The sequence below is a fragment of the Cupressus sempervirens genome, chromosome 5 (genome assembly GCF_028749045.1).
Source record: "Cupressus sempervirens isolate cs-2001-9-10 chromosome 5, ASM2874904v1, whole genome shotgun sequence".
Lineage (NCBI taxonomy): Eukaryota > Viridiplantae > Streptophyta > Pinopsida > Cupressales > Cupressaceae > Cupressus > Cupressus sempervirens.
The window spans coordinates 170,317,466-170,330,269 of NC_143122.1; positions in this window are offsets into that span (position 1 = coordinate 170,317,466).

Consider the following 12,804-nt stretch of genomic DNA (forward strand, 5'->3'; position numbering starts at 1 on the left):
GAAAAGAATGAGCAATGAATAGCCTCTTTTAGGGTTGTTTTGAAAAAATATAATTAAAAACCAATTAAACACATTTTTTAGTAAGTCACTTAGGTGACTGGGTGCTCAAAGAAGTTGGATGCTCTTTGGAATCATCCAGATGCTCTACCGATTCTCTCTAACTACTTTCCCAAGAATCTTGCATGCGTCTGCAGGAAAGAATTGTGATTCCTAACAACATCCTAATGCATCTATGTATCACCACGCATCAACACCTGCATCTGGCTTGAAACTAGATGCATCGGTATCTTAGGTTTTGAAATAGAGGTCATGAGTGCAGTTACTGAATTCTAGTGCCAAGAATGAAAAAAAAAATTGGGCAATCAACCTTCATAGAGCTCAAGTTGTTTCAAGTTATGATGATCAAAATGTGTTTGTTGGAGACAAACATACATCTTGACTTTTGTAGGAACTCAAGATTATGTTGCTTAGGATAGTTATGTGGAAATGTTTTTGGGAGAGTGTATTTTTTATGGTTTTATTAAAATGTCAGGATAATAGGAACTAAGATTTCCAAAGTGACAATTGGTCATTCTTTAAGTGCAATTCTATTCTTGGAATATGACGATTCCTCATGAACTTTAGCTGCAAATGGAAATGCTAATGATGTTATGTCTCTTATTTTATTATAATGTTTCAATTCATTGAGAATTGAACATTTGTGTTCTTTGAAGGATAAACAACCTCATATTGGGAGAGTGTCCAGATTTCTATTATAAAAATGGTTCATGGAAGGACAAAAGGCCTCATATGGGGAGATTTTCCAGATTTCTATTATAAAACTGTGAAGAGACAATATTTTAGAGGGACATTTTGAACCATGTCATTTTGTTTTGCATTCAAGGAAGCAAGATATATCTTTCTATTTGTTTATATCTTTTTAAGTTGTAAATTAAGATTTTAATTATTGCAGCATTTCTTATGGTATTTATTGTGTTGAATATGATAGTAAGCATCTTCAGAAAGAAATTATTCTCAGGTCATAGAACCACCATTAATATGATCAACTATTATTGTAGAAAACTCAATCTCAGATACAACAGGTGCATTACTTAGGGTAAAAGCATGGATCTGTGTCACCGTTTGTGATACAAAAACCTGTTTTGGTCAAATCTCATTTCTCTATCAAAACTCAATTTAAAAAAAAAACTAAAAATACTCTTTTATAGATTTTAGATTCAATATCACCATTATATAAATTTTTGAGTGTTTTGATTAGTTATAATATGTTATAATCTCAAAATATTATAAGTCGATATTTCAACATTTTAGAAGATGCTCTCTCAAAAAATGATAAAAAATAGTAAATCATATCAAAAAAATAAAAAATAAATATTTATCACTAGAGGAGAGAATCCTCTACACGAATATGTAATTTATTTTCAAGAAGGTATAGATTTGATAGGGAAGTTTTGACGGGAGGAAAAAACTGTTGGATTCTAACAAGGTCGAACTTGAGTACTTATAACAAAGAAAATATACATCAAAAATAATTATTTCTTTTTTTGTGCACTAGCTATACATGTCATCTATAAAATATTTTCAAATTAGAACAAAAAAAATGTGATTTGCACATACTTGTTTGACGGGAACTACATCCTATATTTTTTACAGTTAAAAAAGGAACTTCAAAATAAAATAAAATGAATAAATTCTTAGTCAAAAAAATTATTAAAATTATAGGCATAAAATTCATACAATTCTACACATTTCATTAGTTTACATCGTCTTCATATTTTAAACACAAATACCATTTTTTTTGTCATTAATGTTGAACTGTCACATTCTGATATCACATTTCTTTATAAAAGGTGACACAGGTTTGTGCTTTTAGCCCTTATCCACAAGCATTTAAAAATTTATTGCCAATATTTTGTTTAATAATCTCTTATTTCTAGTTCTAAGTGCTTTCAAACCCTAGATGACACATACCAATATTTTCTGTTTACAACCAATTGATGAATTGGGCATGGTAAAATAATTATGGGTTTAAATTCACAATAAGCATACAAAGTAACATGTACTTGTTTGACATATATTTTATTTGCATAAGTCTTCTTTGTAGCTCAAGAATCTAGTAGCTCAGAACCACTAATACCTTTACTTCTACTTTTCATTTATGATTAATAGATTGAATCACTAGTTGTAGGGAGGTTTGTTTTGGTTCATTACATTTAAAGAAAACCCTATTTTGATAGGGTTTCTTGGTATTTTACAGCAGGTTGTGCTCATTTTTCTCATTAGCAATATTGACAACATGACGTTCTGTGCAAAACCTCTAGGCACGTGACATTATTCATTAAATAGGAATTTTGTGTTTGTTCTTTCATCTATGCCTAATTACTAGAGAACTTGGCATCAAATCTCCATTTTTGTCTTCACTTCAAAGTATTCTAATTTTTTGGGTTTATTATAGAACTTTTAATGGAAGATTTGCCTTTTATTATTGAAGATTTTTATTATTGCAACATTTTGTATGGTATTTTTTCGACACAATCCAACTACGTGCCTGTTCATTTCATAAACTTTGTATTCTGAAATATTAATTAATGTTTAGTTTCATTCATTTAATGTGCCAAGTAATCTTTTCTTACATTCATTTGATGTGGTAAGTGATCTTGGCTCAAGCAAATAAAGGTGGGTCATTTCATGTGCTAAGGAATCTTGACTACAAAGGTGGGTAAAATGTGATGTGTAGAAAGTAAGTAAAGTTGAGTGGAAAAAAATTAATTACATTTTAATGGTTGTGACTAGGGTTGATGTGATTTTTTGAAATTTTTAGTCCCTGCCATATAGGTAGAGACTAATGTTTTCGCATCACTTAAACACAATCAATTGCTTTCTTGGAATTGGACTAGTTGATTAATCTTTTCATTTCTTATGGTTTGTTGTGCTTTGTTTTTAATTTTTAATTTTTGTAAGATGTTTCATGTTTCCTAGTTGGACCTATTTGTTTTAGCTAGCTATTTTCTTTTTTCATTAAATAATTAAAAAAACTTTAGCTCAGCCAATGAAAAGCAAGCATGGCAAAACTATTTCTTGAGTTTCTAATATTTCTCTAAACACCTGAGTGTTTTTGGAAAAATAGGTGTGTGTGCTGGTGGGAGCAGTGCAGAATTCTATGATATGAAATATCAGATAATTTTGGTGTTGATTTATTTTCTTCTGAAAGAAAGTGTTTGTCACAGGGGTAGCCTTTATTGTGTTGAATATGATAGCAAGCATCTTGTACTATATAAGTTCTCAAAGGCAAGGGCAAGATTAAAGTTGATAGGTGGCCACACATGAAAACCCTATGCAAATGAACTAGGGGTTGCAATGAGTGGCTTGTCGTGCTAAATGACTAGATATTAGGGTTCTACCCACTTTTTCTCATGTTGTGGAACCACCATTAATATGATCAACTATTATTGTAGAAAACTCAATCTCAGATACAACAGGTGCGTTACTTTTCCACAAGCATTTAAAAATTTATTGTCAATATTTTGTTTAATAATCTCAGATTTCTAGTTATAAGAGCTTTGAAACTCTAGATGACACATATTACTATTTTCTATTTACTACCAGGCGATGGATTGGGCATGGTAAAATAATTCTAGGTTTAAATTCACAATAGAATTCACAATAGATGCAATATGTACTTGTTTGGCATATATTCTATTTGCTTGTCTTCTTTGTAGGTCAAGAATCTAGTAGCTCAGAACCCCTAATAACTTTACTTCTACTTTTCATTTATGATGTATAGATTGAATCACTAGTTGTAGGGAGTTTTTTTTTGGTTCATTTCATTTAAACAAAATTCTATCTTGATAGGGTTTCTTGGTATTTTAGAAGAAGTTGTGTGCTCATTTTTCTCATTAGCAATATTGACAACACGTCGATCTGTACAAAACCTCTAGGCACATGACATTATTCATTAAATGGAAATTTTGTGTCTATGATTTCATCTATGCCTAATTACTAGAAAACTTGGCATCAAATCTCAATTTGTGTCTTCACTTGCAAGTATTTTTGATCTGACTCTCAGAAAGAGTTTAACCCTTCTCAATTCCAAGACTTGAATCTTAAATTCTTTTTTCAAAATGTGAATTGCACAAAACTATCTGCTAAAATGCAAAAATTTCTAAGAGAAACATATGGTGCATTGATTAATTTTGTAGCTTCGTTGATATTGTAGGTCTCATTACATTATGCCTCTCACAAGAGGTCTTTCACTGCCTTTTATGCTTTATATTGAATCCACTATTTTAGGGAACAGTACTCTGTTCTTGTAGCTTTAAATACAAATTACACAAGTGTTTCAAATAGCTAGATATAGTAGAGTTTTACATGCATTTTTTACTACCTTTGACTGCTAGAGTTTTGACTGGTTCTACTGGATTTTGAATTTCTTAACAATAGCAACTATAGATTGAATTTTGAATAGATGTATTTAACTGGATCTATATATCATTGATCATGAATACACAGTCCTTAATTAGATTGCAAAATTGAGCATACAATATTTTCCAAGTGTTTATGCTAAAAAAATATCAATTTTTTGATATAGAAAACTAAGAAAGGATCATATTTGTATCAATGAATTCACGATGGAGTAATTGATTTCACCTTTTTGTCAATTTGTTACCAAGCTCAATATGTTGCAATTGACTTGATTTTGAGTACCTAGTAAAATAAAATTCTCTGCATAATAGCTTTCAATTAATAAATGCTTAACTTCTATTTGGCATACCATCTCTATTCATATTATACTATCAAAATATCTATAGCTAATCTCAATTTAGAAAGGTAAATTATCAAAATTAAATTATTTCCTTCAAAATCACTGAAGCCATTCTCTATTTGTTGTGAGCTTCCATCTATGAAGGCCAATCTATGCCATCATAACTAATTTCTAGTTGGACCGTGTTGTTATGTACAGAGGGTAGTAATGCTATCAAAATCAGTGCAACTAATATTTGTTTGTTACATGCTTTTATGCAGGGACATTTAGGCCATAAAATAATTACATTAGTGGATCATTGTTTCATATATCTTGCCATAGATGGAGGGCAATAAATTGTTTTCAAATTATCTCAACCAATATCTTCTAGATACATGGTTTTCACAAAAAAAACTTTGGCATGTCTATGTTGTCAGCCATCTTAATCAAACTTCTTTACAATACTACATCTAGGGAGAGACTGAAGCTCTTCTGGAGCTCTTATTTTTTAGAGTTTTTATTATAGTTGTGAGATTTTTTGATACCTTCTTTAGTAACATTTAGAAAGCTTGGGAAGGATCTTTAAATCATGTTAGTATTGCACCACCACCTATGGACTGTCTTGTTTAAATGAACAATATGCCTCTTCTATTATACAAAAGATTTAATATATAAACCTTTTGAGAAAGGAATTTAATTATATTATTTTAACTTAAACTATGAAATCAAGGAGAATTTTTTTCATTATTTTGTGTACCATCAAAATGTTTATTAATTAGTTGTGCAATTCCTTTAAAAATTAGGAATGGTTTATGTTAATGAGTTGACATCTTTGTTATACTAAATCAATTCTATTCTTTTACATATCATACAACTTAAAATCTATCATGATACTTAATGGAATTATAGATATTTCAACTCTAAATTATCTCAACAAATACAAGCCCATAGTTTTTTAAAGTTGATGCTCAATCAAAATTCATTGCCTTAAAACTCTTGGGCTCGTAATGTCAATGATCAAAAGTCTACTTCTAAATTTGTTATTTGCTTTTTGTAATGTCCCCATCTTTTTACCAACTAAGTGGAGTTCTTAGCCTTCACGTTCTCCAAGGCTAAGTGGAGCATAATAGGAAATTAAATTAATTTCCTATAAAGTCATTAAATAAATTAAAAATTAAAAGGTGACTTTATATTTAATTAATTTAATTAATTATTGTATTACAAGGGAGAAGCTTCTAGAGTGTGTATTAATTATTGGAAAGGGGGAAGCCTCTACTAATTTAATTTTCTAGAAGCACAATTAATTATTGTATTGCAAGGGAGGAGTTTCTAGAGAGTGCATTAATTATTGGAAGGGGGAAGCTTCTAGTACTTGCAATTAGTTAATATTTGATTTCCTTCTAGAAGGGTGTAGGGAAAGTATAAATAGAGATGGAAGCTTCATTATTTAGCATCGGATGATGGTGAATTGCATTTAATAGGAACTTGGATGTACAATTTGTTCTTCGCATTAGAGGACGTTCATCCTCTCTTGTGGCATTCTAGACATCATTCCCTTGGAGTTTGGCCTTTGGAATCCATTGCTATGTATTTGATTTTATCATTTTGAGAACTAATATTATTTCAGCAATGGTTCAAAATATTATTTCAGCAACAGTTCAATCTTCGATTTGTATAAATTCCTTCTTGTTCATGTTATGTGATTGAAATCTATGCAAAGACATTGAAATCACTTTTAGCAGTTGGTTCAGCTTTTTGGGCATTTCCAGGGTGCCCATTATAGTGGTATCAGAGCTATAAATCTTGCCATCCTGTGGAGGTCTTACAGGGAATTTGGGATAGCTAGATAGAGGGAAAAGTGTTTCACAAAATGTATATCGGTCCAAATCAGAAAAATATAATGTTCAGGTTACTGGGTACATTATAGGAGGGGCAATGTATGCAACAAGAGCAGAATAGGCAAATGGATATGATGCAATAGGAGCAGAATAGGTGAATGGATATGATGTTGCAGCTTATGGCTAGATAGATGGGCATCAATATTGAAGATTTGTATGTGAGATCTCATGCGGTTGCTCCAATGCAGGAGGTAGTTGATTCCTCAAGTGGGATCGAGACACTTATAGAACCACCCGACTATGATGTTGGTGATGTGGGTGCTGCAACAAAGTCAATAGATGTGGGTTTACACTCTAGTATTATTGATTCACAATTTGGTGTTGAGTCATGTGTGTAGGGTCAGGAGTCCACATATGAAGCTTTGTCAGGGGATGGCAATGCAGCAATAGTGGGATTAGGAGAATGTGAGGATATTGTCATATCAGCAGCCACTTATGTGTCAGTTGAACCATCCAATGAGGAGTTTAGAAGTATGCATGCAGTGGTTGATATATGTTCTAATGATGGCACACATGTTGATTATGAGTTTTCATCAACTACAAATTCAATTTAGTTTTCTATTGCAGTAGTTAGTGTTATTCCTATGTCCATATGTTTCGATGTGACTACATGTATTGTTGATACAGTTAGCATGAGTGCATATGGTTCACCTGTAGCTACATCTTTTTCAATGCATGTTGGTGATGATCAGAATTCTAACTTCCAATATATATTATGTGGGTGGATATAGGGAAGAAGAGATTTCATAGATCTTCTATGGAGTTTCCTTTTGGTGACATTCTGATTTCTACATCATCAGCACAAGTTTTGGAAGCTAGGCTATAGGACATGTGGTTGGTCCTAATGATGTTGGTTTGCAGTTGGTTTAATGTCCATACGGATGTCACATACTACTTCAATTGGATTCGGGTGGAGGTTGGAGTTCATTGTGTTGTTGGATTGCTTGAGGACAAGCAATTTCAAGGAGGGTAGATTGTAATGTCCCCATCTTTTTAGCAACTAAGTGGAGTTCTTAGCCTTCATATTCTCCAAGGCTAAGTAGAGCATAAGAGAAAATTAAATTAATTTCCTATAAAGTCATTAAATAAATTAAAAATTAAAAGGTGACTTTATATTTAATTAATTTAATTAATAAATTGTATTACAAGGGAGAAGCTCCTAGAGTGTGTATTAATTATTGAAAAGGGGGAAGCCTCTAGTAATTTAATTTTCTAGAAGCAAAATTAATTATTGTATTGCAAGGGAGGAGTTTCTAGAGAGTGCTAATTATTGGAAGGGGGAAGCTTCTAGTACTTGCAATAGATTAATATTTGATTTCCTTCTAGAAGGGTGTAGGGAAAGTATAAATAGAGGTGGGAGCTTCATTGTTTAGCATCGGATGATGGTGAATTGCATTTGATAGGAACTTGGATGTACAGTTTGTTCTTGGCATTAGAGGACATTCATCCTCTCTTGTGACACTCTAGACGTCATTCCCTTGGTGTTTGGCCTTTGGAATCCATTGCTATGTATTTAATTTTATCATTTTGAGAACCAATATTATTTCAACAACGGTTCAATCTTCAATTTGTGTAAATTCCTTCTTGTTCATGTTATGTGATTGAAATCTATGTAAAGACATTAAAATCACTTTCAGCAGTTGGTTCAGTTTTTTGGGCATTTCCAGGGTGCCTCTTACACTTTCGATATAGCTTGATTTTCTGGTCTTGCAACATGTAAATTGGTATTGCATTATCATCATCTAAAGTTGAGTACTGAGGGGCAAATTTAGATAGCCAAGAGTCTCTTTGGCTTCAATAGTTGATGACTAAGTTTGGTTTTTCTTCTAATCAGGCCACTATTCTTTGGTGCGACAATAGGAATACCATTCACGTTACATGCAACACAATGGAGCATCAACATACCAAGCAATTTGAGATCTACATGCACTCCAATGGGCAATTCATCCAGTGTGGTACATTATCACTTTGGACTATTTGCCTACAAAGTAGAAAGTTGTAGATATCTTCACCAAACCTCTGGCATTGCCTCACTATCTTCATCTATGATTGATGTTATGAGTGAAGAAGCTCGTCCTCGGAGTGTCTATATGAGTTCTAATCCACTCTTCATTTTAGCATTTCATAATTTTCTCTCTTTTGAATTTTCTCCTACATTCTTTGTTTATGAGAAAGTAGATTGCATTCGTATGTGGGTGCCTCATCATGTGTTATTTTTGGGATCCATCTTGTACAATTTTACATTTTTTGTTACTTTGTATGTTGTGCTTAAGGGGGGTGTCAATGTGAATAAGTTTTTGGACCTAGTAAGCTCTTGTACTTAGTGTTTTTTGCTAGTTTCTAGATTGGGACTTAATCACATGACTGAAGTTTATTTAGGTCCTAAGTGTCCTAGAAGATTGATTGTTACATAATCTTATCTTATCACATGGCAACTACTTTTAGATAAATAAGTCAATACCTTTGTTCTCTCATTGCATAGGATTAAGATACTTTCCACCATCTTGTCTAATCCTTCATTTCACCTTGCCTTTAATAACAATCCCTCTCTTGTATCATGTTGTATTCTTTGAGTTGGTGGGATGGCATATTTGATTGACGTTTCTCTTCTTGTGTGGAGTTTATTTGGTGTTGCAGATTTTATAAAGACTATGGATGATTACTTCACCACTACAATCATTAAACTTAGATATTATTACCGTATGATATCATTCTTACATAGTCACGTCTTCATGAAATTTACTTACACATTCACATCTTGCTTAATATTTATCTATTCATATTTAATACTTTAATAATTATTACAAATTCTTTATCCTCACTCAAAAACATAGTTAAAAGTGTTATATTACTTATTACATATTCTTTCAAAACCACACTCTATTATCTCATTAATAATATTTGTAAGAGTATATTGAATCCAATTATATAGCATTTGTTCTTCAAGATTCTTTCAATTAATTAATAATTAATAATACATTTTCCCATTAAAATATGACATCTCTCATTTATTAATATTGCTTGTAATCCTACTCTAGTCCTTATATTTTTCCAAAATAAGAAAATATTAAAATGGCTATAATTATAGGATTGAACCTCAAGAAAATTTAGATTTTGGTTGAAAGTAATTGTTACGTAAATTTCAAAACAGACATCTCTAATCGTTGTGTGGTCCTTTTTCTAATTATCGAAGAAAGATACAAAGAATCTCATAGTTGATATTTTGTGATACTTTGGTACAATGTATAAAAAAGAGATTGAAGGCATGTGATCTGCGAATCTAGCATATTCAATCGTGATAAAATATCTGCATAGATTAGACTACAATTTTCATTATAATACAATTGATTGGCTGACACGTTTTTCAAATAAGATGGGCTTCAAAGTGCGCGTATCCTCGGAGGGCCCGGTTATGTAAGGATGCAGCTTTGGGGAATAGTTAAAAGGTAACCTTTTTAAGTGGTCAGCACCTCATATGGGTTAGTATCAACTATGTTATGTATGTATGCATGCTTACCATGTACATATAATGTCCCTCACCATTCTAGAAAGGTTTGGTTAAAAAATTAAAAAATAAATTATAGTTTTGTTGATAAGTTTTTAATGATAAAAAGTTCTCTAATATTAGAAGAGAATAAGGTCATGATTGTGTTGTGGATAATTTTGTCAAATAGATATGTTTCAATCTTTTAAATTGGATTAAAAGAAATAAATTATTTATTACTTGTAATTTGATATGAGGTTGGGGTTGTCTCCTTAATAGTTTTGGTAGATACTCATTAATCCTTGACTAATAGTAAAAAGAGATTGATTATTTATGCACTTACGCATCCATATATTTAAGGTTATACTTGTGTTTTAAATAATTGTGATAAAGTAGATACTTGTTACTCCTTAACACCAACTCCAAAATGATCGATCATTCATAAACCTATAATTCAAACTCCAAATATTAAAGAATTGGTACATGATTCAAATATTTGTCCTCTAATATAATATTACCAAACATCAAGGCTTGAACATAAGCAAATGTAGAAAAGTGAAACCCCAGCGTAAAGCAGTGTTGGTTTTCAACCCTAGTCGTTTTGAGGTTGCAATGTGCCTAAAAATAGCTACAGTTAGAGCAAAGGGAATCGTAATGAGGATTTAGCAAATAGTATGAAGGGAAATGAGAAACATAACTATGTTTTAGCGACGAACGTAAAAATACAAAGGAAGACAAGATAAATAACTTATTTTAGTGGAGAACATGGAAGATGTGGATGTGAATCAAAGAGGAAATAGCGCTAATGATGCAAATATGGTGAAGAGGTTGACAACTCATATCCATATGATCAATTCAATGTCAAAATGAGCAAAACACTAGAAGTACAATTCTTAATGATGTCAAGTTTTCCCCTCACAAAAGTTCAAATGGAAGTTTTGGGCGACACTTTGGGTGTGAGCAATGGTCATGGAGATTTAAACTGCAACCAAGGGGTGTTATAGGATGTTGGTGCAAAAAAGACTGGTGATTCCTCTATTGAATCGCCTGAGTTTGCACAAGGCAACAGGGACCCACCAGAAAAAGGTCAAGAGAAAGTGGATGTTGGTGTTGGTCCATCACATGAAGTTGAAGAAAAATGAGAAAGTTGAGATGTATTGCATCCATGTGATTTTCGTGTTGGGGTTAAGGTGGGACCTAAGGCCGATCTCTAATGCCATCTCTCTTTGGAAAGAAACCTACAAGTAAGTCTTTGTTCCCTCCTATCACCTCCAAGACTTGCTAGGATAAAGGGGAATTTCAACTTTTTCTCAGATCCCATTGTGGATCACTCGATTTCCTCATTTGATCTGACTTTGTTTGGAAAGTTTTTGGGGATCAAGCCCAATATTGAGAATATTATATCTATGATCAAAAGAAATTGGTCTCTTTGTGGACAAGTGGATGTGGCAACCATGTCAAAAGGTTTTTTAGCTTTTGTGTTCACTTGCAAGGAAGATATGGATCTAGTTTTATGTCAAGGTCAATGGTTATTTGGAAAAGTACACTAACTATGAAAAGGTGCGAGCCCAAAATAGATCCATCAAACTCCTTTTTTGTTACCACTCCAGTTTGGGTGAGACTAGCTTAAGGGACTAGCTTAGTCATTTGGGGAACTATTTTCTATTAATTCTATGGCAGCGGCTACGTCAAGGTTAGCGTATGTCAGGATATGTGTCAAGGTCCACCAGTTAAAGAATTTACCATAGAAAATTGGTATTGTATCAAACCTTGGTTCCTAGACTGAGTAGTTGAGTTTGAGGATCTCCCTTCAGCATGCTTTTGTTGTAAAAAGGTGGCTCGTTAGGAAAAGAAGTGTCCAAAGAAACCAAAACTGTCTGTGAAGGAGATTCCAAAGAAAACTGATATGGGAGAGATCAAAGAAGGGTCTAGAAGGCTAAGGCTATGCACAAAAAGAATCAATGTACATATCATATGTTGGCTTCCTCCGATGAGACTTTGGCTCTAAAAGTTCCAATTATTAAAGCTACAAATAAGGATGTCCCGGCTCAGGATAAAAAGCACCCTGCCTAGGACAAGGCTATATTGGTTAAAGAGCATAAAAATGACAATGTTGAGCCTATCGCTCCTCCAACCCCTAGTGGTGTGGTGGAAAAGGAGAGTACGGATAACCTGGATTGCTTGGAGGGCATGGACTTGCATGATGCTAATGATCAAGGTGGTGAGGGGGGCTTAGATGGGCCTGAAGAGGTGTCTTCCCCTAGTTTATCTCCTAAAATGGATTAAAATTATAGCTTAGAGGAAGGAGAAATCAAAGGAATGAAACTTGATTCTTCCGAAGGTAGTCATAAGTGTAGGGTGGAGAATATAGTGGAAGATAGAAAAAACCCTGATGATGAGTATTTTGAAGATAATCAAAATTGTGTGGTTTTGGGTGAATAATTCTCCTTGTTGGAGGAAAAGGATATTGAAATGGTTATGTCTACGTTTCCCAAGAAGAATACCTAGTCTAGCTCAAAGAAAGGTGAAAAAGACTCTAAAAGAGGGAGTCATGGGGAAATAGAGGGCAAAAACTAGATAATTCTCAATAGGAGAAAGATGGAAAAGGAAGGGGGAAACTCTTAATCTTTTGTATTAGGATTTTCTACAAGATGAATGAAAGAAGATGTTGGATCTCCAAA